The sequence below is a fragment of the Oncorhynchus keta genome, chromosome 3 (genome assembly GCF_023373465.1).
Source record: "Oncorhynchus keta strain PuntledgeMale-10-30-2019 chromosome 3, Oket_V2, whole genome shotgun sequence".
Lineage (NCBI taxonomy): Eukaryota > Metazoa > Chordata > Actinopteri > Salmoniformes > Salmonidae > Oncorhynchus > Oncorhynchus keta.
The window spans coordinates 26,341,533-26,367,500 of record NC_068423.1 but is presented as its reverse complement, the minus strand read 5'-3'; the positions used below and the strand labels follow the sequence as shown (position 1 = coordinate 26,367,500).

General features: G+C 45.4%; 1 protein-coding gene and 1 long non-coding RNA gene across 8 annotated transcripts in view; one reads left to right on the top strand and one right to left on the bottom strand.

The window, feature by feature from the left end:
• Positions 1–25,968, bottom strand: part of pde10a (phosphodiesterase 10A) — a 153,851-nt gene that overhangs the window by 38,095 nt on the left and 89,788 nt on the right.
• Positions 1–25,968, top strand: part of LOC127915173 (uncharacterized) — a 61,014-nt gene that overhangs the window by 5,319 nt on the left and 29,727 nt on the right. The gene's annotated exons all lie outside the window — the stretch shown is intronic.

The window sequence follows — 25,968 nt, the reverse complement described above, 5'->3', positions numbered from 1 at the left end:
CCTGTATATAGCCTCCACATTGACTCTGTACCGTAACACATATAGCCTACACATTGACTCTTTACCGTAACACCCTGTATATAGCCTCCACATTGACTCTGTACCTATACCCCCTGTATAAAGCCTCCACATTGACTCTTTACCGTAACACCCTGTATATAGCCTCCACATTGCCTCTGTACCAGTACCCCCTGTATATAGCCTCCACATTGACTCTGTACCAGTACCCCCTGTATATAGCCTCCACATTGACTCTGTACCTGTACCCCCTGTATAAAGCCTCCACATTGCCTCTTTACCGTAACACCCTGTATATAGCCTCCACATTGACTCTGTACCGTAACACCCTGTATATAGCCTCCACATTGACTCTGTACCGTAACACCCTGTATATAGCATCCACATTAACTCTGTACCGTAACACCCTGTATATAGTCTCCACATTGACTCTGTACCGTAACACCCTGTATATAGTCTCCACATTGACTCTGTACCGTAACACCCTGTATATAGCCTCGCTACTGTTATTATATTGTTGCTCCTTAATTATTTGTTATTTTTCCTTTTATTTTAGTAAATACTTTCTAAACACTTATTTTTTTCTTAAAACTGCATTGTTGATTAAGGACTTGTAAGTAAGCATTTTACTTTAAGGTCTACTACAGCTGTTGTATTCGGGGCATGTGACAAATACGATTTGATTTATCCCAGTTTGCAATGAGGGCGGTGTCCCTCCAGAATGGTTGCACGCCGTGCGACAGCTTATCAGCCTCATTCTAGGTGCTAAAACAGACATACAGTTTTGAAGCACTGTGAAACAGTCATAAAAACTCACACAGGAAAGGATATTGAGTGTTTTCAATATTTTTTAAATATTTTTTTTATAAAACTCATCCTCATTCCTGCTCTCTTACATTTACAGTTGAGTCATTCCTCAGTTATACTACTAATAATAATAATTATAATAGTTATTATAACATGTCTAGACCATTCATATAACAGTTATGACACGTCCAAGACCATTCTTAAGACCGTTATTATAACATTTCTTGATACCATTCATATAACAGCTATAACATGTATTAGAACATTCTTATAACAGTTACATCATATCGAGACCATTCGTATAACAGTCATTATAAGATGTCTTAGACATTCATATAACAGCTATAACATGTCTTAGACATTCATATAACAGCTATAACATGTATTAGAACATTCTTATAACAATTATTAAAACATGTCTAAACCATTCTGTTTCTCTTCATGTTCACTTTGTACAAAAACAAAACGGCCAACATCTTTTTTTTTCTTTGTATAAAAAAATATAAGTTAATTTAAACTCCAATTAAGAAAATAACAATAGTCATAATAATAGCATTAATAATATAATAATCATTGATAATAATAATGATTATAAAAAAGCTAAACATAGTGCAGAAATAGCACGCATCCCTAATGGTACCCTAAACCCTATATAGTTCCCTACCTTTTACCAGATTCGGGCCCTTTGGACCCTGGTGAAAATGTTAGCACTTTATATAGGATAGGGTGTCATTTGGGACACAGGCAGGAATAGATGACTGGTGCTGGGCAGTGAAGAGGGGCAGTGCGGTGATGCCTCCCTGACATTCAAGTGGGGGTGGAGGGAGGAAGTGAAGGGAGAGGGGGAGGGAGGAAGTGGAGGGAGAGGGGGGAGGGAGGAAGTGGAGGGAGGAAGTGAAGGGAGGGGGGAGGGAGGGAGGAAGTGAAGGGAGAGGGGGAGGGAGGAAGTGGAGGGAGGAAGTGGAGGGAGGAAGTGGAGGGAGGAAGTGAAGGGAGGGAGGGGAGGAAGTGAAGGGAGGGGGGAGGGAGGAAGTGAAGGGGGAGGGGGGCAGTCAAAAGCTCGAACACACACACATTCACTTGCGCGTACACACACACACACACACACACACACACACACACACACACACATTCACTTGCACACACACACACATTCACTTGCGCGCGCGCACACACACACACACACACACACACACACACACACACACACACACACACACGGTCAGAAAGTGCATGACTGCCATTGTAAGTTAGCACCATATAAAGCATACAGCGTTCTGTGTCCTAATTGAATTAGCATGCATGCATTATCGCTCTAGCCATAGACTGTTCTCTCTGCTACTGCATTATCGCTCTAGCCATAGACTGTTCTCTCTGCTACTGCATTATCGCTCTAGCCATAGACTGTTCTCTCTGCTACTGCATTATCGCTCTAGCCATAGACTGTTCTCTCTGCTACTGCATTATCGCTCTAGCCATAGACTGTTCTCTCTGCTACTGCATTATCGCTCTAGCCATAGACTGTTCTCTCTGCTACTGCATTATCGCTCTAGCCATAGACTGTTCTCTCTGCTACTGCATTATCACTCTAGCCATAGACTGTTCTCTCTGCTACTGCATTATCGCTCTAGCCATAGACTGTTCTCTCTGCTACTGCATTATCGCTCTAGTCATAGACTGTTCTCTCTGCTACTGCATTATCGCTCTAGTCATAGACTGTTCTCTCTGCTACTGCATTATCACTCGAGCCATAGACTGTTCTCTCTGCTACTGCATTATCACTCTAGCCAGACTGTTCTCTCTGCTACTGCATTATCGCCCAAGTCATAGACTGTTCTCTCTGCTACTGCATTTTTCGTTGCGACATCGCCAAAGATCCATCTGCTGGCCAAGGCCCATGAGCTTTCTGAAACGCTGTGTCTCCAGCTCACCCAGCGCATTAGAGCTCCTGTAGCATAATCCTGGGCTACAATTACCCGGGCCCACGACCGGTCTGTCGATGTCACCGCAAGAAGAGGAATAAACAGACTCACCCCATCGCGACGTCCCCCAAAGGTTAGCTCTCTAGCCCTCGCTATCTCCCTGCTTGCTAATTCGGCCTGCTAACGGTTAGCTTGTCTAGCCCGGGCCTACGAACTGTTAGCTTGTTAGCACAGGCCTGCTAACCATCTGGCTCACTGCGTTCTAAACACTCTGAACCCATTTACTTTCTATCTCTCTTTGATTTTTATTTTGTTTATACCTTCCGGAAACCTGCCTCACCCACTGTGATACGGAATCGCTATCACCTTTAATTTTTATTTTATTTTTATGACACACTCAAGAACCTCCAGACGCTAACCAGCTAACTAGCTACAAGCTATTTAGTCATTGTTAGTTTTTTTTTAAAAACCTGGATAACACTCGCCAGCCCAGCTTCCCTGCCCATCCACCGCTGCCCCCTGGACACTGATCTCTTGGCTACATAGCTGACGCACGCTGGACTGTCCATTAATCACGGTACTCCATTCTGCTTGTTTGTTTTATCTGTCGACCCAGTTGCCTAGTCAACGCCATTTTACCTGCTGTTTGTTGTGCTAGCTGATTAGCCTCGCCTACTGTTTTTAGCTAGCTTTCCCAATTCAACACCTGTGATTACTGTATGCCTCGCTGTATGTCTCTCCCAAATGTCAATATGCCTTGTATACTGTTGTTCAGGTTAGTTATCATTGTTTTAGTTCACAATGGAGCCCCTAGATCCACTCTGCATACCCCTGTTACCTCCTTTGTCCCACCCCCCACATGCGGTGACCTCACCCATTACAACCAGCATGTCCAGAGATACAACCTCTCATCATCACCCAGTGCCTGGGCTTACCTCCGCTGTACCCGCACCCCACCATACCCCTGTCTGCGCATTATGCCCTGAATATATTCTACCATGCCCAGAAACCTGCTCCTCTTATCCTCTGCCCCCAACGCTCTAGGCGACCAGTTTTGATAGCCTTTAGCCGCACCCTCATACTACTCCTTCTCTGTTCCGCGGTGATGTGGAGGTAAACCCAGGCCCTGCATGTCCCCAGGTACCCTCATTTGTTGACTTCTGTGATCGAAAAAGTCTTGGTTTTATGCATGTCAACATCAGAAGCCTCCTCCCTAAGTTTGTTTTACTCACTGCTTTAGCACACTCTGCTAACCCTGATGTCCTTGCCGTGTCTGAATCCTGGCTCAGGAAGGCCACCAAAAAATTCAGAGATTTCCATACCCAACTATAACATCTTCCGTCAAGATAGAACTGCCAAAGGGGCGGAGTCGCAGTCTACTGCAGAGATAGCCTGCAAAGTAATGTCATACTTTCCAGGTCCATACCCAAACAGTTTGAACTACTAATTTTGAAAATTACTCTCTCCAGAAACAAGTCTCTCACTGTTGCCGCCTGCTACCGACCCCCGTCAGCTCCCAGCTGTGCCCTGGACACCATTTGTGAATTGATCGCCCCCATCTAGCTTCAGAGTTTGTCCTGTTAGGTGACCTAAACTGGGATATGCTTAACACCCCGGCAGTCCTACAATCTAAGCTAGATGCCCTCAATCTCACGCAAATCATCAAGGAACCCACCAGGTACAACCCTAACTCTGTAAACAAGGGCACCCTCATAGACGTCATCCTGACCAACTGGCCCTCCAAATATACCTCCGCTGTCTTCAACCAGGATCTCAGCGATCACTGCCTCATCGCCTGTATCCGCCACGGAGCCGCAGTCAAACGACCACCCCTCATCACTGTCAAACGCTCCCTAAAACACTTCTGTGAGCAGGCCTTTCTAATCGACCTGGCCCGTGTATCCTGGAAGGACATTGACCTCATCCCGTCAGTTGAGGATGCCTGGTCATTCTTTAAAAGTAACTTCCTCACCATTTTGGATAAGCATGCTCCGTTCAAAAAATGCAGAACCAAGAACAGATACAGCCCTTGGTTCACCCCAGACCTGACTGCCTCGACCAGCACAAAAACATCCTGTGGCGGACTGCAATAGCATCGAATAGCCCCCGTGATATGCAACTGTTCAGGGAAGTCAGGAACCAATACACGCAGTCAGTCAGGAAAGCTAAGGCCAGCTTCTTCAGGCAAAAGTTTGCATCCTGTAGCTCCAACTCCAAAAAGTTCTGGGACACTGTGAAGTCCATGGAGAACAAGAGCACCTCCTCCCAGCTGCCCACTGCACTGAGGCTAGGAAACACGGTCTCCACCGATAAATCCATGATTATCGAAAACTTCAATAAGCACTTCTCAACGGCTGGCCATGCCTTCCGCCTGGCTACTCCAACCTCGGCCAACAGCTCCGCCCCGTAGTTCCTCACCCAAGCCTCTCCAGGTTCTCCTTTACCCAAATCCAGATAGCAGATGTTCTGAAAGAGCTGCAAAACCTGGACCCGTACAAATCAGCTGGGCTTGACAATCTGGACCCGCTATTTCTGAAACTATCTGCCGCCATTGTCGCAACCCCTATCACCAGCCTGTTCAACCTCTCTTTCATATCGTCTGAGATCCCCAAGGATTGGAAAGCTGCCGCAGTCATCCCCCTCTTCAAAGGAGGAGACACCCTGGACCCAAACTGCTATAGACCTATATCCATCCTGCCCTGCCTATCTAAGGTCTTCGAAAGCCAAGTCAACAAACAGGTCACTGACCATCTCGAATCCCACCGTACCTTCTCCGCTGTGCAATCTGGTTTCCGAGCCGGTCACGGGTGCACCTCAGCCACACTCAAGGTACTAAATGATATCATAACCGCCATCGATAAAAGACAGTACTGTGCAGCCGTCTTCATCGACCTCGCCAAGGCTTTCGACTCTGTCAATCACCAAATTCTTATCGGCAGACTCAACAGCCTCGGTTTTTCGGATGACTGCCTTGCCTGGTTCACCAATTACTTTGCAGACAGAGTTCAGTGTGTCAAATCAGAGGGCATGCTGTCCGGTCCTCTGGCAGTCTCTATGGGGTGCCACAGGGTTCACTCGGGCCGACTCTTTTCTCTGTATATATCAATGATGTTGCTCTTGCTGCGGGCGATTCCCTGATCCACCTCTACGCAGACGACACCATTCTATATACTTTCGGCCCGTCATTGGACACTGTGCTATCAAACCTCCAAACGAGCTTCAATGCCATACAGCACTCCTTCCGTGGCCTCCAACTGCTCTTAAACGCGAGTAAAACCAAATGCATGCTTTTCAACCGATCGCTGCCTGCACCCGCATGCCCGACTAGCATCACCACCCTGGATGGTTCCAACCTTGAATATGTGGACATCTATAAGTACCTAGGTGTCTGGCTAGACTGCAAACTCTCCTTCCAGACTCACATCAAACATCTCCAATCAAAAATCAAATCCAGAGTCGGCTTTCTATTCCGCAACAAAGCCTCCTTCACTCACGCTGCCAAGCTTACCCTAGTAAAACTGACTATCCTACCGATCCTCGACTTCGGCGATGTCATCTACAAAATGGCTTCCAACACTCTACTCAGCAAACTGGATGCAGTCTATCACAGTGCCATCCGTTTTGTCACTAAAGCACCTTATACCACCCACCACTGCGACTTGTATGCTCTAGTCGGCTGGCCCTCACTACATATTCGTCGCCAGACCCACTGGCTCCAGGTCATTTACAAGTCCATGCTAGGTAAAGCTCCGCCTTATCTCAGTTCACTGGTCACGATGGCAACACCCATCCGTAGCACGCGCTCCAGCAGGTGTATCTCACTGATCATCCCTAAAGCCAACACCTCATTTGGCCGCCTTTCGTTCCAGTACTCTGCTGCCTGTGACTGGAACGAATTGCAAAAATCGCTGAAGTTGGAGACTTTTATCTCCTCACCAACTTCAAACATCAGCTATCCGAGCAGCTAACCGATCGCTGCAGCTGTACATAGTCTATAGGTAAATAGCTCACCCTTTTCACCTGCCTCATTCCCATACTGTTTTTATACTGTTTTTATTTTTATTTATTTACTTTTCTGCTCTTTTGCACACCAATATCACCAATATCTCTACCTGTACATGCCCATCTGATCATTTATCACTCCAGTGTTAATCTGCAAAATTGTATTATTCGCCTACCTCCTCATGCCTTTTGCACACATTGTATATAGATTGCCCATTTTTTTCTACTGTGTTATTGACTTGCTAATTGTTTACTCCATGTGTAACTCTGTTGTCTGTTCACACTGCTATGCTTTATCTTGGCCAGGTCGCAGTTGCAAATGAGAACTTGTTCTCAACTAGCCTACCTGGTTAAATAAAGGTGAAATAAAAAAATAAAATAAAAATCACTCTAGCTATAGACTGTTCTCTCTGCTACTGCATTATCACTCTAGCCATAGACTGTTCTCTCTGCTACTGCATTATCACTCTAGCCAGACTGTTCTCTCTGCTACTGCATTATCACCCAAGTCATAGACTGTTCTCTCTGCTACTGCATTATCACCCAAGCCATAGACTGTTCTCTCTGCTACTGCATTATCACCCAAGCCATAGACTGTTCTCTCTGCTACTGCATTATCGCTCTAGCCATAGACTGTTCTCTCTGCTACTGCATTATCGCTCTAGCCATAGACTGTTCTCTCTGCTACTGCATTATCGCTCTAGCCATAGACTGTTCTCTCTGCTACTGCATTTTCGCTCTAGCCATAGACTGTTCTCTCTGCTACTGCATTATCGCTCTAGCCATAGACTGTTCTCTCTGCTACTGCATTATCGCTCTAGCCATAGACTGTTCTCTCTGCTACTGCATTATCGCTCTAGCCATAGACTGTTCTCTCTGCTACTGCATTATCGCTCTAGTCATAGACTGTTCTCTCTGCTACTGCATTATCGCTCTAGTCATAGACTGTTCTCTCTGCTACTGCATTATCACTCGAGCCATAGACTGTTCTCTCTGCTACTGCATTATCACTCTAGCCAGACTGTTCTCTCTGCTACTGCATTATCGCCCAAGTCATAGACTGTTCTCTCTGCTACTGCATTATCACTCTAGCTATAGACTGTTCTCTCTGCTACTGCATTATCACTCTAGCTATAGACTGTTCTCTCTGCTACTACATTGTCGCCATAGTCATAGACTGTTCTCTCTGCTACTGCATTATCACCCTAGTCATACTGTTCTCTCTGCTACTACATTATCGCTCTAGGCATATACTGTTTTCTCTGCTACTACATTATCGCCCTAGTCATAGACTGTTCTCTCTGCTACTACATTATCGCCCTAGCCATAGACTGTTCTCTCTGCTACTGCATTATCGCCCAAGCCATAGACTGTTCTCTCTGCTACTGCATTATCGCTCTAGTCATAGACTGTTCTCTCTGCTACTGCATTATCACCCTAGTCATACTGTTCTCTCTGCTACTACATTATCGCTCTAGGCATATACTGTTCTCTCTGCTACTACATTATCGCCCTAGTCATAGACTGTTCTCTCTGCTACTACATTATCGCCCTAGCCATAGACTGTTCTCTCTGCTACTACATTATCGCCCTAGCCATAGACTGTTCTCTCTGCTACTGCATTATCGCCCAAGCCATAGACTGTTCTCTCTGCTACTGCATTATCGCTCTAGTCATAGACTGTTCTCTCTGCTACTGCATTATCACCCTAGTCATACTGTTCTCTCTGCTACTACATTATCGCTCTAGGCATATACTGTTCTCTCTGCTACTACATTATCGCCCTAGTCATAGACTGTTCTCTCTGCTACTACATTATCGCCCTAGCCATAGACTGTTCTCTCTGCTACTGCATTATCGCCCAAGCCATAGACTGTTCTCTCTGCTACTGCATTATCGCTCTAGTCATAGACTGTTCTCTCTGCTACTGCATTATTTCTCAAGCCATAGACTGTTCTCTCTGCTACTACATTATCACTCTAGCTATAGACTGTTATCTCTGCTACTACATTATCGCTCTAGCCATAGACTGTTCTCTCTGCTACTGGATTATCACCCAAGTCATAGACTGTTCTCTCTGCTACTGCATTATCGCTCTAGTCATAGACTGTTCTCCCTGCTACTGCATTATCGCTATAGCCATAGACTGTTCTCTCTGCTACTGCATTATCGCTCAAGCCATAGACTGTTCTCTCTGCTACTGCATTATCACATAAATCATAGACTGTTCTCTCTGCTACTACGTTATCACCCGAGTCATAGACTGTTCTCTCTGCTACTGGATTATCGCCCAAGTCATAGACTGTTCTCTCTGCTACTACATTATCGCTCTAGCCATAGACGGTTCTCTCTGCTACTGGATTATCACCCAAGTCATAGACTGTTCTCTCTGCTACTGCATTATCGCTCTAGTCATAGACTGTTCTCCCTGCTACTGCATTATCGCTATTGCCATAGACTGTTCTCTCTGCTACTGCATTATCACATAAATCATATACTGTTCTCTCTGCTACTGCATTATCACATAAATCATAGACTGTTCTCTCTGCTACTACGTTATCACCCGAGTCATAGACGGTTCTCTCTTCTACCGCACAGCAAGCAGCACCGATGTACCAAGTCTGGAACCAACAGGACACTGAACAGCTTTTACCCCCAAGCCATAAGACTGCTAAATAGTTAGTTAAATAGTTTACCAAATAGCTTCCCGGACATTCTGCATTGACCCTTTTTGCAATAACTTTTTTGACTAATCACATACGCTGCTGTTACTGTTTATTATCTATCACTTTATTCCTAGTTATACATACAGTATCTACCTCAATTACCTCCTACCCCTGCATATCGACTGGAACTGGTACCCCTTGTATATACAGTATCTACCTCAATTACCTCCTACCCCTGCATATCGACTGGAACTGGTACCCCTTGTATATACAGTATCTACCTCAATTACCTCCATACCTGCATATCGACTGTAACTGGTACCCTTGTATATACAGTATCTACCTCAATTACCTCCTACCCCTGCATATCGACTGGAACTGGTACCCCTTGTATATACAGTATCTACCTCAATTACCTCCTACCCCTGCATATCGACTGTAACTGGTACCCCTTGTATATACAGTATCTACCTCAATTACCTCCTACCCCTGCATATCGACTGGAACTGGTACCCCTTGTATATACAGTATCTACCTCAATTACCTTGTACCCCTGCACATTAACTCAGTACTGGTACCCCGTGTATATAGCCATGTTATTACCTTGTACCCCTGCACATTAACTCAGTACTGGTACCATGTGTATATAGCCATGTTATTACCTTGTACCCCTGCACATTAACTCAGTACTGGTACCCTGTGTATATAGCCATGTTATTACCTTGTACCCCTGCACATTCACTCAGTACTGGTACCATGTGTATATAGCCATGTTATTACCTTGTACCCCTGCACATTAACTCAGTACTGGTACCATGTGTATATAGCCATGTTATTACCTTGTACCCCTGCACATTAACTCAGTACTGGTACCATGTGTATATAGCCATGTTATTACCTTGTACCCCTGCACATTAACTCAGTACTGGTACCATGTGTATATAGCCATGTTATTACCTTGTACCCCTGCACATTAACTCAGTACTGGTACCATGTGTATATAGCCATGTTATTACCTTGTACCCTGCATATTGACTGGTACCCTTGTATGCAGCCATGTTATAAAATCAGATAAACAGCAGGGTTCGGGTCTAATACCAGTCAGATAAACAGCAGGGTTGGGTTCTAACATCAGTCAGATAAACAGCAGGGTTGAGGTCCAGTACCTGTCAGATAACCACCAGGGTTGAGGTCCAGTACCTGTCAGAAAAACAGCAGGGTTGGGGTCCAGTACCAGTCAGATAAACAGCAGGGCTGGGGTCCAGTACCTGTCAGATTAACAGTAGGGTTGGGGTCCAGTACCTGTCAAGATAACCACCAGGGTTGTGGTCTAATACCAGTCAGATAAACAGCAGGGTTGGGGTCCAGTACCTGTCAGATAAACAGCATGGTTGTGACCGTAGCGTACATGTAGGTATGTACGGCAGGACCAAATCAGAAAGATGTAATGCTTTGTAGGTTAGCAGTAAAGCTTTGAAATCAGCCCTAGCCTTAACAGGAAGCCAGTGTAGAGAGGCTAGCACTGGAGTAATATGATCAAATGTGTTGGTTCTAGTCAAGATTCTAGCAGCCGTGTTTAGCACTAACTGCAGTGCATTTGGTGAATCACCCACACCCCTCTACTCCCACCACCCCCACACTACCACCCCTTCTCCCGACAGTAGGGCCTGCTGTGCTCTTTCTCCCTACAGTGGGACCTGCTCCCCTCCTTCTCCCTACAGTAGGACCTGCTCCCTCCTTCTCCCTACAGTAGGACCTGCTCCCTTCCTTCTCCATACAGTAGGACCTGCTCCCTTCCTTCTACATACAGTAGGACCTGCTCCCTTCCTTCTCCCTACAGTAGGACCTGCTCCTTCCTTCTTCCTACAGTAGGACCTGCTCCCTACTTCTCCCTACAGTAGGGCCTGCTCAAATCCTTCTCCCTACAGTAGGATCTGCTCCCTACTTCTCCCTACAGTAGGACCTACTCCTCCTTATCCCTACAGTAGGACCTGCTCCCTTCCTTCTCCCTACAGTAGGACCTGCTCACTCCTTCTCCCTACAGTAGGACCTGCTCCCTCCTTCTCCCTACAGTAGGACCTGATCCCTCCTTCTCCCTACAGTAGGACCTGCTCCCTTCCTTCTCCATAAGGTAGGACCTGCTCCTTCCTTCTCCCTACAGTAGGACCTGCTCCCTTCCTTCTCCATACAGTAGGACCTGCTCCCTTCCTTCTCCCTACAGAAGGACCCGCTCCCTTCCTTCTCCCTACAGTAGGACCTGCTCCCTTCCTTCTCCCTACAGTAGGACCTGCTCCCTTCCTTCTCCCTACAGTAGGACCTGCTCCCCTCATTCTCCCTACAGTAGGGCCTGCTCCCCTCCTTCTCCCTACAGTAGGACCTGCTCCCCTCCCTCTCCCTACAGTAGGGTCTGCTCCCCCTCATTCTACCTACAGTAGGACCTGCTCCCTCCTTCTCCCTTCCTTCTCACTATAGTAGGGCCTGCTCCCCTCCTTCTCCCTTCCTTCTCCCTACAGTAGGATCTGCTCTCTTCCTTCTCCCTACAGAAGGACCTGCTCCCTTCCTTCTCCCTACAGTAGGGTTTGCACCCCTCCTTCTACCTACAGTAGGACCTGCTCCCTTCCTAATCCCTACAGTAGGACCTGCTCCCTCCTTCTCCCTACAGTAGGACATACTCCCTCCTTCTCCCTACAGTAGGACCTGCTCCCTTCCTTCTCCCTACAGTAGGACCTGCTCACTCCTTCTCCCTATAGTAGGACCTGCTCCCTCCTTCTCCCTACAGTAGGACCTGATCCCTCCTTCTCCCTACAGTAGGACCTGCTCCCTTCCTTCTCCATAAGGTAGGACCTGCTCCTTCCTTCTCCCTACAGTAGGACCTGCTCCCTCCTTCTCCCTACAGTATGACCTGCTCCCTCCTTCTCCCTACAGTAGGACCTGCTCCCTTCCGTCTCACTATAGTAGGGCCTGCTCCCCTCCTTCTCCCTTCCTTCTCCCTACAGTAGGATCTGCTCTCTTCCTTCTCCCTACAGAAGGACCTGCTCCCTTCCTTGTCCCTACAGTAGGGTCTGCACCCCCTCCTTCTACCTACAGTAGGACCTGTTCCCTTCCTTCTCCCTACAGTAGGACCTGCTCCCTCCTTCACCCTACAGTAGGACCTGCTTCCTCCTTCTCCCTACAGTAGGACCTGCTCCCTTCCTTCTCCAAAGAGTAGGACCTGCTCCCTTCCTTCTCCCTACAGTAGGACCTACTCCCCCCTTCTCCCTACAGTAGGGCCTGCTCAAATCCTTCTCCCTACAGTAGGATCTGCTCCCTCCTTCTCCCTACAGTAGGACCTACTCCCTCCTTCTCCCTACAGTAGGACCTGCTCCCTTCCTTCTCCCTACAGTAGGACCTGCTCACTCCTTCTCCCTACAGTAGGACCTGCTCCCTCCTTCTTCCTACAGTAGGACCTGGTCCCTCCTTCTCCCTACAGTAGGACCTGCTCCCTTCCTTCTCCATAAGGTAGGACCTGCTCCTTCCTTCTCCCTACAGTAGGACCTGTTCCCTTCCTTCACCATACAGTAGGACCTGCTCCTTCCTTCTCCCCTACAGTAGGACCCGCTCCCTTCTCCCTACAGTAGGGCCTACTCCCTTCCTTCTCCCTACAGTAGGACCTGCTCCCTTCCTTCCCCCTACAGTAGGACCTCCTACCCTCCTTCTCCCTACAGTAGGACCTGCTCCCTTCCTTCTCCATACAGTAGGACCTGCTCCCTTCCTTCTCCCTACAGTAGGACCTGCTCCCCTCCTTCTCCTACAGTAGGACCTGCTCTGCTCCTTCTCCCTACAGTATGACCTGCTCAGCTCCTTCTCCCTACAGTAGGACCTGCTCCCCTCCTTCTCCCTACAGTAGGGTCTGCTCCCCCCTCATTCTACCTACAGTAGAACATGCTCCCTTCCTTCTCCTTACAGTAGGACCTGCATCCTCCTTCTCCCTACAGTAGGACCTGCTCCCTTCCTTCTCCATACAGTAGGACCTGCTCCCCTCCTTCTCCCTACAGTAGGACCTGCTCCCTTCCTTCTCCCTACAGTAGGGCCTACTCCCTTCCTTCTCCCTGCAGTAGGACCTGCTCCCTTCCTTGTCCCTACAGTAGGACCTCCTACCCTCCTTCTCCCTACAGTAGGGCCTGCTCCCTTCCTTCTCCCTACAGTAGGGCCTGCTCCCCTCCTTCTCCCTACAGTAGGACCTGCTCCCTCCTTCTCCCTACAGTAGGGTCTGCTCCCCCTCATTCTACCTACAGTAGGACCTGCTCCCTCCTTCTCCCTACATTAGGACCTGCATCCTCCTTCTCCCTACAGTAGGACCTGATCCCTCCTCCCTACAGTAGGACCTGCTCCCTCCTTCTCCCTACAGTAGGACCTGCTCCCTCCTTCTCCCTACAGTAGGACCTGATCCCTCCTTCTCCCTACAGTAGGACCTGCTCCCTTCCTTCTCCATACAGTAGGACCTGCTCCCTTCCTTCTCCCTTCAGTAGGACCTCCTACCCTCCTTCTCCCTACAGTAGGACCTGCTCTGCTCCTTCTCCCTACAGTATGACCTGCTCCCTCCTACTCCCTACAGTAGGACCTGCTCCCCCTCCTTCTCCCTACAGTAGGGTCTGCTCCCCCTCATTCTACCTACAGTAGGACATGCTCCCTTCCTTCTCCCTACAGTAGGACCTGCTCCCTCCTTCTCCATACAGTAGTACCTGCATCCTCCTTCTCCCTACAGTAGGACCTGCTCCCTTCCTTCTCCCTACAGTAGGACCTGATCCCTCCTCCCTACAGTAGGACCTGCTCCCTCCTTCTCCCTACAGTAGGACCTGCATCCTCCTTCTCCCTATAGTAGGATCTGCTCCCTTCCTTCTCCCTACAGTAGGACCTGCTCCCTTCCTTCTCCCTACAGTAGGACCTGCTCCCTTCCTTCTCCCTACAGTAGGACCTGCTCCCCCTTCTCCCTACAGTAGGGCCTGCTCACCTCCTTCTCCCTACAGTAGGACCTGCTCCTCCTTCAGTGGAAGGTGCCGGGCCCAGTTGATAATCACCCCAATAATTGCCTCAAAACCTAACCTAAACAGTACCAAATCTAATTTCACACATACAGTTGAAGTCGGAAGTTTACATACACTTAGGTTGGAGTCATTAAAACTTGTTTTTCAAACACTCCACAAATTTCTTGTTAACAAACTATAGTTTTCGCAAGTCGGTTAGGACATCTACTTTGTGCATGACACTTATAATTCACTGTATTACAATTCCAGTGGGTCAGAAGTTTACATAAACTAAGTTGACTGTGCCTATAAACAGCTTGGAAAATGCCAGATAATGATGTCATGGCTTTAGAAGCTTCTGATAGGCTAATTGATATCATTTGAGTCAATTGGAGGTGTACCTGTGGATGTATTTCAAGGCCTACCTTCAAACTCAGCGCCTCTTTGCTTGACATCATGGGAAAATCTAAAGAAATCAGCCAAGACCTCAGAAAATAAATTGTAGACCTCCACAAGTCTGGTTCATCCTTGTGAGCAATTTCCAAATGCCTGAAGTTCATCTGTACAAACAATAGCACGCAAACATAAACACCATGGGACAACTACACCCCCGAGGACTAAGCCTCAACCTGAACCTACACCCCGAGGCCTAAGACTCATCCTGAACCTACACCCCCGAGGACTAAGCCTCATCCTGAACCTACACCTCCGAGGACTAAGCCTCATCCTGAACCTACACCCTCGAGGACTAAGCCTCATCCTGAACCTACACCTCCGAGGACTAAGCCTCATCCTGAACCTACACCTCCAAGGACTAAGCCTCATCCTGAACCTACACCCTCAAGGACTAAGCCTCATCCTGAACCTACACCCCTGAGGACTAAGCCTCATCCTGAACCTACACCCCGAGGACTAAGCCTCATCCTGAACCTACACCTCCGAGGACTAAGCCTCATCCTGAACCTACACCCTCGAGGACTAAGCCTCATCCTGAACCTACACCCCTAGAGGACTAAGCCTCATCCTGAACCTACAGCCCCGAGGACTAAGCCTCATCCTGAACCGACACCCCGAGGACTAAGCCTCATCCTGAACCTACACCCCGAGGACTAAGTCTCATCCTGAACCTACAGCCCCGAGGACTAAGCTTCATCCTGAACCTACACCTCTGAGGACTAAGCCTCATCCTGAACCTACACCCTCGAGGACTAAGCCTCATCGTGAACCTACACCCCGAGGACTAAGTCTCATCCTGAACCTACACCCTCGAGGACTAAGCCTCATCGTGAACCTACACCCCCGAGGCCTAACTATAACAAAGCCAGAACAGTGCGCACTGAGCAGGTGCCTGTGCCACCACCAACTGAAACGGTGAGACAGCGGAGAGGAAGGGACGGCACCGTTTGGATGCTACGGGCCGATTATCAGCACAAAATGTAATCACTGAGAGAGCAGGCCTTTACATCTCAAGCAAAAAACTACATCAGCAATGCACTCACCGGCTTTTGTTGTTTATGTGACATGGACATGCTCCAGCACTTCAGGGGCTCCAGCACATGTGGCAGAGACGCACAGGGAGCAAGGAGACCGTTTGGATAGAACAAGCAAGTGACAATGCTACGGGCCGATTATCATACATATACCTCAAAAGTTTTATGAATACAACTGGAAATGGTAAGAAAAATATCAAAGAAAATTTACTGTCGATATTAGATTAATTGAGGTATATAGTATTATTCACAAAATCAATGTTTTCAAATGATAAATGATACTGTATTAATCGTGGTAACTTTCCCAAATTTCCCGGTTTTCCAGAAATCCTGGTTGACGGATTCCTTGATTTCCTCCTTATTTCCCCGTTATTCCAAGAGTCTTGGGAAACTTGGGAAAGTTAAGGAAAATGTGCAACCCTATAGAGTATTCCTTATGCCTGCTGTCTTGACATAATGTGCTGGCTATCAATCAATATCTATTCCTTTTAAATCAACGTTGTAGCAATGTGCATGTTTGTCCTGTGCCTTGGTGTGCTATGAACGCAGTACAGAGAATCAATGTACCATTGGACTTGACTCAGGAGCTGTTCTAGTTGGTAAGACAGCACAAACAGATCTGAGACCAGTCTACAACTAGAGCTCAAAAACAGACTGATTGCCCAAGGTTCTGGGTTCTAGAACCTAAAAGATTGATTGCCCAAGATTCTGGGTTCTAGAACCTAAAAGACTGATTGCCCAAGATTCTGGGTTCTAGAACCTAAAAGACTGATTGCCTAAAGCTCTGGGTTCTAGAACCTAAAAGACTGATTGCCCAAGATTCTGGGTTCTAGAACCTAAAAGACTGATTGTGGCAAGTATCGGGGTGGCGAGATGCAGACCTGGTAGGTTTAAATACTATTGGAAATCTTTCAAATACTTTAGCAATTGCTTTAGCCTGCATATATTACCAGATGGGCAGTTGCACTTTTTTTTTACACTTGCAACTCTTCTAATTGTTTTATTGTGCCAGGCAAGCTCAATCAAGCCCAGATGAAGTATTTGAAATTATTTCAAAAAATGTTTGAACTCAGGTCTGCCTGGGTGTTGGGTGCTATTTCTGCATAGAACATTGTGACCCTCATGTGACACGACTTGCTAAATGTTGACATGATCTAACTCAGCCCTGTTGGTCACACAAACTTTATCTGTCTGTGCTTTACACAAGACGCTGTTTCTGAATAGAATAGACAAGGGCTGTATGTTTGTTTTTTCGATATGTCTTCATTCAAGTACTGCAAAAACACTTTGTTGCTCAAAGTGCCAGAAAACATTCTAGAACATTCGTTGCAACATGCTAATAAACATTATTTCTGTCTCTCTTTGAGAGCCAACCACCTCCTCCCATGTATTTCTGCTTGCGATAAGTTAGTCAGTCTACCGCTGCAGGCAAACAAACAGTACCAATACAGTGCACTACTTTTGAACAGGGCCCATATTGCTCCGGTCAAAAGTAGTGCACTATGTAGTGGATTAGGGTGCCATTTCAGACACATTCATAAAGTCTGAAACGACAAAAAACAAACCAAAAAAACAGTCAAGATTTCACACCTCCTGATCCTTTTTAAAGGATTAGAGTGTAAAGACTAAAGGCCTCTGCAAATCACAAGACCGGAACATAAAACAAACCAGCCACAATTTAAATCTATTAAAAACAAACCAACTAAAACAGACCAAAAAAAAACCAACACCACAGACATATGGATCCATTTGGATCGGTATGAATTGGTTCCCGAGCAGTGGAGTTGATCAGGTGAGTCCCCACCTCAAGGACAAGTCCAGGTAGTTCCTCCCTGTTTCTGCCCGTTAGCTTCCGTTTCGTGCCTAATGAACAAGAGCCCGCTGTCCTCCAGCCGTCCATCCGTGTGTCTACGGAGCAATGAACACTGGCAGGGTTTACTCCTCACCTCCCTCACCCAATGAGGTAACTGTGTGGTCCTGAAAAGAATCCCCTTGTTTGTCAAATCCACCAATCACCTTCCCTAGTCCCTACGCATGTGTTCCCCTCCTTCCTGTTTCAGCATGAAGTGAGGCTCTCTAACAGTTCAGACAGGAAGTAGTCCCTGTTAATGGCAGGGGATGTGTTGAGGGCGTATTGACTTGTGAAGTAGTGAGGGCGAGCCGTGGCTTCATTGCCAGTCAGTTGTCCACCTTCACAGGGCCTGAGTCGTGGTTCGATGGTTCCTCAGTGCTGGGCTCTACCCTGCGATCAACAGGCTCTGCCCTGGGGTCAACAGGCTCTGCCCTGGGGTCAACAGGCTCTGCCCTGGGATCAACAGGCTCTGCCCTGGGGTCAACAGGCTCTGCCCTGGGGTCAACAGGCTCTGCCCTGGGGTCAACAGGCTCTGACGGAGCCCACACTCCTCTCACTCCACTGTCCACCTCCTCTCCATTTACTATCTTCTCCCACTGACCAAGGTTCTCCCTGTGGAAACACAATCAGAATACCAAAGGGATTTTTACTAAAATAATAATATAATAATAATATATGCCATTTAGCAGACGCTTTATCCAAAGCGACTTACAGTCATGTGTGCATACATTCTACGATGGGTGGTCCCGGGGATCGAACCCACTACCCTGGCGTTACAAGCGCCATGCTCTACCAACTGAGCTGGGACCACTACTGGTACTATTAGCTCTGACTTTGCTGTTGCTTGATTGTTCTTAGCTATCTGTAGATGAATGGACTAAATGTGGTTGTCTCACCTAGCTATCTGTAGATGAATGGACTAAATGTGGTTGTCTAACTTAGCTATCTGAAGATGAATGTACTAAATGTGGTTGTCTCACCTAGCTATCTGAAGATGAATGGACTAAATGTGATATGAGGTTGTCTCACCGAGCTATCTGTAGATGAATGGACTAAATGTGATATGAGGTTGTCTCACCTAGCTATCTGAAGATGAATGGACTAAATGTGATATGAGGTTGTCTCACCTCGCTATCTGAAGATGAATGGACTAAATGTGGTTGTCTAACCTAGCTATCTGTAGATGAATGGACTAAATGTGGTTGTCTAACTTAGCTATCTGAAGATGAATGCACTAAATGTGGTTGTCTCACCTAGCTATCTGAAGATGAATGGACTAAATGTGATATGAGGTTGTCTCACCGAGCTATCTGTAGATGAATGGACTAAATATGATATGAGGTTGTCTCACCTAGCTATCTGAAGATGAATGGACTAAATGTGATATGAGGTTGTCTCACCTAGCTATCTGAAGATGAATGGACTAAATGTGGTTGTCTAACCTAGCTATCTGTAGATGAATGGACTAAATGTGGTTGTCTAACCTAGCTATCTGTAGATGAATGGACTAAATGTGGTTGTCTCACCTAGCTATCTGTAGATGAATGGACTAAATGTGGTTGTCTCACCTAGCTATCTGTAGATGAATGGACTAAATGTGGTTGTCTAACCTAGCTATCTGTAGATGAATGGACTAAATGTGGTTGTCTCACCTAGCTATCTGTAGATGAATGGACTAAATGTGGTTGTCTCACCTAGCTATCTGTAGATGAATGGACTAAATGTGGTTGTCTCACCTAGCTATCTGTAGATGAATGGACTAAATGTGGTTGTCTAACCTAGCTATCTGAAGATGAATGGACTAAATGTGGTTGTCTCACCTAGCTATCTGAAGATGAATGGACTAAATGTGGTTGTCTAACCTAGCTATCTGTAGATGAATGGACTAAATGTGGTTGTCTAACCTAGCTATCTGAAGATGAATGGACTAAATGTGATATGAGGTTGTCTCACCTAGCTATCTGTAGATGAATGGACTAAATGTGGTTGTCTAACCTAGCTATCTGAAGATGAATGGACTAAATGTGGTTGTCTAACCTAGCTATCTGTAGATGAATGGACTAAATGTGGTTGTCTCACCTCGCTATCTGAAGATGAATGGACTAAATGTGGTTGTCTAACCTAGCTATCTGTAGATGAATGGACTAAATGTGGTTGTCTAACCTAGCTATCTGTAGATGAATGGACTAAATGTGGTTGTCTAACCTAGCTATCTGAAGATGAATGGACTAAATGTGGTTGTCTAACCTAGCTATCTGTAGATGAATGGACTAAATGTGGTTGTCTCACCTAGCTATCTGAAGATGAATGGACTAAATGTGGTTGTCTCACCTAGCTATCTGAAGATGAATGGACTAAATGTGGTTGTCTAACCTAGCTATCTGAAGATGAATGGACTAAATGTGGTTGTCTCACCTAGCTATCTGTAGATGAATGGACTAAATGTGGTTGTCTCACCTAGCTATCTGTAGATGAATGGACTAAATGTGGTTGTCTCACCTAGCTATCTGAAGATGAATGGACTAAATGTGGTTGTCTAACCTAGCTATCTGTAGATGAATGGACTAAATGTGGTTGTCTAACCTAGCTATCTGTAGATGAATGGACTAAATGTGGTTGTCTAACCTAGCTATCTGTAGATGAATGGACTAAATGTGGTTGTCTAACCTAGCTATCTGTAGATGAATGGACTAAATGTGGTTGTCTAACCTAGCTATCTGAAGATGAATGGACTAAATGTGGTTGTCTCACCTAGCTATCTGTAGATGAATGGACTAAATGTGGTTGTCTAACCTAGCTATCTGAAGATGAATGGACTAAATGTGGTTGTCTCACCTAGCTATCTGAAGATGAATGGACTAAATGTGGTTGTCTCACCTAGCTATCTGTAGATGAATGGACTAAATGTGGTTGTCTCACCTAGCTATCTGTAGATGAATGGACTAAATGTGGTTGTCTCACCTAGCTATCTGAAGATGAATGGACTAAATGTGGTTGTCTCACCTAGCTATCTGTAGATGAATGGACTAAATGTGGTTGTCTCACCTAGCTATATGTAGATGAATGGACTAAATGTGGTTGTCTCACCTAGCTATCTGAAGATGAATGGACTAAATGTGGTTGTCTCACCTAGCTATCTGTAGATGAATGGACTAAATGTGGTTGTCTCACCTAGCTATCTGTAGATGTATGGACTAAATGTGGTTGTCTCACCTAGCTATCTGTAGATGTATGGACTAAATGACCTAGCTATCTGTAGATGAATGGACTAAATGTGGTTGTCTCACCTAGCTATCTGTAGATGAATGGACTAAATGTGGTTGTCTCACCTAGCTATCTGTAGATGTATGGCACTCTGGATCAAAGCATCTGTTAAATGACTACAATGTTAAGGGAAGTAGATTGTGTCTATCTCTGTGTGTGTGTATATATCTGTGTGTATCTCTGTGTGTGTGTGTATCTGTTTGTGTGTGTGTGTTTATCTGCGCTTGTGTATCTGTGTGTGTGTGTGTATATATATATATATCTCTGTGTGTGTGTGTATATATCTGCGTGTATCTCTGTGTGTGTGTGTGTATATATATCTGTGTGTGTATCTGTTTGTGTGTGTGTGTATCTCTCTGAGTGTGTGTGTGTGTGTATATTCATTTGTAGTCATAGTCAAGGTTTACATACACCTTAGCCAAATACATTTACATGTATATACAATTTTCACAATTCCTGACATTTGATCCTGGTAAAGGATCACCACTTTATTTTAAGAATGTGAAATATCAGAATAATAGTAGATAATAATTTATTTCAGCTTTTATTTCATTTCCAGTGGGTCAGAAGTTTACATACACTCAATTAGTATTTGGTAGCATTGCCTTAAACAATTTAAACTTTGGTCAAACTTCCCACAATAAGTTGGGTGAATTTTGGCCCATCCTCCTGAAAGAGCTGGTTTAACTGAGTCAGGTTTGTAGGCCTCCTTGCTCGCACACGCTTTTTCAGTTCTGCCAACACATTTTCATTAGGATTGAGGTCAGGGCTTTGTGATGGCCCCTCCAATACCTTGACTTTGTTGTCCTTAAGCCATTTTGGCTCAACTTTGGAAGTATGCTTGAGGTCATTGTCCATTCGGAAGACCCATTTGCGACCAAGCTTTAACTTCCTGACTGATGTCTTGAGATGTTTCTTCAATAAATCCACGTAATTTTCCTCCCTCGTGACGCCATCTATTTTGAGAATTGCACCAGTCCCTCCTGCAGCAAAGCACCCCACAACATGATGCTGCCACCCCGTGCTTCACGGTTGGGATGGTGTTCTTCGGCTTGCAAGCGTCCCCTTTTTCCTCCAAACATAACGATGGTCATTATGGCCAAACAGTTAGATTTTTGTTTCATCAGACCAGAGGACATTTCTCCAAAAGTATGATCTTTGTCCCCATGTGCAGTTGCAAACCGTAGTCTAGCTTTTTTATGGCGGTTTTGAAGCTGCTGAGCGGCCTTTCAGGTTATGTCGATATAGGACTCGTTTTACTGTGGATATAGATACTTTTGTACCTGTTTCCTCCAGAATCTTCACAAGGTCCTTTGCTGTTGTTCTGGGATTGATATGCACTTTTCGCACCAAAGTACATTCATCTCTAGGAGACAGAACGTGTCTCCTTCCTGAGCGGTATGACGGCTGCGTGGTCCCATGGTGTTTATACTTACATACTATTGTTTGTACAGGCGTCAGGCGTTTGAGAATTGCTCCCAAGGATGAACCAGACTTGTGGAGGTCTACAATTTATTTTCTGAGGTCTTGGCTGATTTCTTTAGATTTTCCCATGATGTCAAGCAAAGAGGCACTGAGTTTGAAGGTAGGCCTTGAAATACATCCACAGGTTCACCTCTAATTGATTCAAATGATGTCAATTAGTCTACCAGAAGCTTCTAAAGCCATGACATCATTATCTGGCATTTTCCATGCTGTTTATAGGCACAGTCAACTTAGTGTATCTAAACTTCTAACCCACGGGAATTGTAAAACAGTGAAATAATCTGTCTGTAAACAATTGTTGGAAAAATGACTTGTGTCATGCAGAAAGTAGATGTCCTAATCGACTTGCCAAAACTATAGTTTGTTAACAAGAAATTTGTGGAGTGGTTGAAAAACGAGTTTTAATGACAGTGTATGTAGTCTATGTAGTCTATATAATATACTGTGTGTGTAGTCTATATAATATACTGTGTGTGTAGTCTATATAATATACAGTGTGTGTAGTCTATATAATATACTGTGTGTGTAGTCTATATAATATACAGTGTGTTAGTCTATATAATATACTGTGTGTGTAGTCTATATAATATATTGTGTGGGTAGTCTATATAATATACTGTGTGGGTAGTCTATATAATATACAGTGTGTGTAGTCTATATAATATACTGTGTATGTAGTCTATATAATATATTGTGTGGGTAGTCTATATGATATACTGTGTGTGTAGTCTATATAATATACTGTGTGTGTAGTCTATATAATATACAGTGTGTTAGTCTATATAATATACAGTGTGTTAGTCTATATAATATACTGTGTGTGTAGTCTATATAATATATTGTGTGGGTAGTCTATATGATATACTGTGTGTGTAGTCTATATAATATACTGTGTGTGTAGTCTATATAATATACTGTGTGTGTAGTCTATATAATGTACTGTGTGGATAGTCTATATAATATACTGTGTGTGTAGTCTATATAATGTACTGTGTGGATAGTCTATATAATATACTGTGTGTGTAGTCTATATAATATACTGTGTGGATAGTCTATATAATATACTGTGTGTGTAGTCTATATAATATACTGTGTGTTAGTCTATATAATATACTGTGTGTGTAGTCTATATAATGTACTGTGTGGATAGTCTATGTAATATACTGTGTGGATAGTCTATATAATATACTGTGTGTGTAGTCTATATAATATACTGTGTGGATAGTCTATATAATATACTGTGTGGGTATTGTACAGTATCTTACTCACTTGCAGGCTTGTAGAAGAGGGCTGGAAGGGGGGAAGAGCTCAGATAAAGTGGTATAACATGGGAGTGCAACAGCATTGTAGAACCCCACCTAGAAAAACAGACAAGGAGAATCCAGTAAAGGTGAGGGAACAAGGGCAGAGGGGAGGGAACATCGAGCCAGAATGAGACACAGCCCAGGTAATGTTATTCTTAGTGTGTGTGTGTGTGTGTGTGTGTGTGTGTGTGTGTGTGTGTGTGTGTGTGTGTGTGTGTGTGTGTGTGTGTGTGTGTGTGTGTGTGTGTGTGTGTGTAGTTCTTACCTGCCCCTGAGGAACCTCTTCCTTCTTATCTCTGTCCATCATAGGGATGGGCTGTATACCTATCTTCTTCATCTCATCCCCTGTAGAGGAGAGGAGGAGAGGAGGAGGAGAGGAGGAGGAGGAGGAGGAGGAGAGGAGATAAAGAAGGGAGGAGAGGAGGAGGAGGGGAGGAGAGGAGATTAAGAAGGGAGGAGAGGAGGAGGAGGAGGAGAGGAGATTAAGAAGGGAGGAGAAGAGGAGGAGGAGGAGAGGAGATAAAGAAGGGAGGAGAAGAGGAGGAGGAGGAGAGGAGAGGAGATTAAGAAGGGAGGAGAGGAGGAGGAGGAGGAGAGGAGATAAAGAAGGAGGAGAAGAGGAGGAGGAGGAGAGGAGATTAAGAGGGAAGGGAGGAGAGGAGGAGGAGGAGGAGGAGAGGAGATAAAGAAGGGAGGAGAAGAGGAGGAGGAGAGGAGATTAAGAAGGGAGGAGAGGAGGAGGAGGAGGAGAGGAGATAAAGAAGGGAGGAGAAGAGGAGGAGGAGGAGAGGAGAGATTAAGAAGGGAGGAGAGGAGGAGGAGGAGGAGGAGAGGAGATTAAGAAGGGAGGAGAAGAGGAGGAGGAGGAGAGGAGATAAAGAAGGGAGGAGGAAAGGAGGAGGAGGAGGAGAGGAGGAGGAGAGGAGATAAAGAAGGGAGGAGAGGAGGAGGAGGAGAAAAGCAGCAGAGGAGATAAAGAAGGGAGGAGGAAAGGAGGAGGAGAGGAGATAAAGAAGGGAGGAGGAAAGGAGGAGGAGAGGAGATAAAGGAGGGAGGGAAAGGAGAAAAGAAGTTACAGGAGGATGATGGCAGAAAGAGATGAGGTAGAATGGAGGAGGTTATTGAGATTAAAGGACAAAAGAAAGTGACACCTGATGACATTTTGAGTACTATGATCAATTTATTCAGAATCATATAGAATGAAGGAATTGATTAACTCCATAAAGCAGTAGTACACTCTGAGAGAAAAAGCTGCTCTCTAGAACCTAAAAGGGTTCTTCGGCTGAAAATAACTATTTTTTAGTTTCAAGTAGAACTCTTTCACCACTAAAATGATCTAAGTAGAACTATTTCACCACTAAAAGGTTCTAAGTAGAACCCTTTCACCACTAAAAGGTTCTAAGTAGAGGCCTTAAAAGGTTCTAAGTAGAACCCTTTCACCGCTAAAAGGTTCTAAGTAGAACCCTTTCACCTCTAAAAGGTTCTAAGTAGAACCCTTTCACCTCTAAAAGGTTCTAAGTAGAACCCTTTCACCACTAAAAGGTTCTAAGTAGAACCCTTTCACCACTAAAATCTTCTAAGTAGAACTCTTTCACCACTAAAAAGTTCTTATTGATGAGCACTATGAACCACTCATGTGACGAATTAACTCCTTACAGCAATTTTTAAAAATATATATTGTTTAACCTTTTCTTTAACTTGGCAAGTCAGTTTCAGAACAAATTCTTATTTTCAATGACGGTCTAGGAACAGTGGGTTAACTGCCTGTTCAGGGGCAGAACGACAGATTTTTACCTTGTCAGCTCGGGGATTTGATCTAACAACCTTTCGGTTACAAGTCCAACACTCTAACCACTAGGCTACCTGGCGCCCCTACACTCTAACCACTAGGCTACCTGCCGTCCCTACACTCTAACCACTAGGCTACCTGCCGCCCCTACACTCTAACCACAAGGCTACCTGCCGTCCCTACACTCTAACCACTAGGCTACCTGCCGTCCCTACACTCTAACCGCTAGGCTACCTCCCGTCCCTACACTAACCACAAGGCTACCTGCCGTCCCTACACTCTAACCACTAGGCTACCTGCCGTCCCTACACTCTAACCACTAGTCTACCTGCCGTCCCTACACTCTAACCACTAGGCTACCTGCCG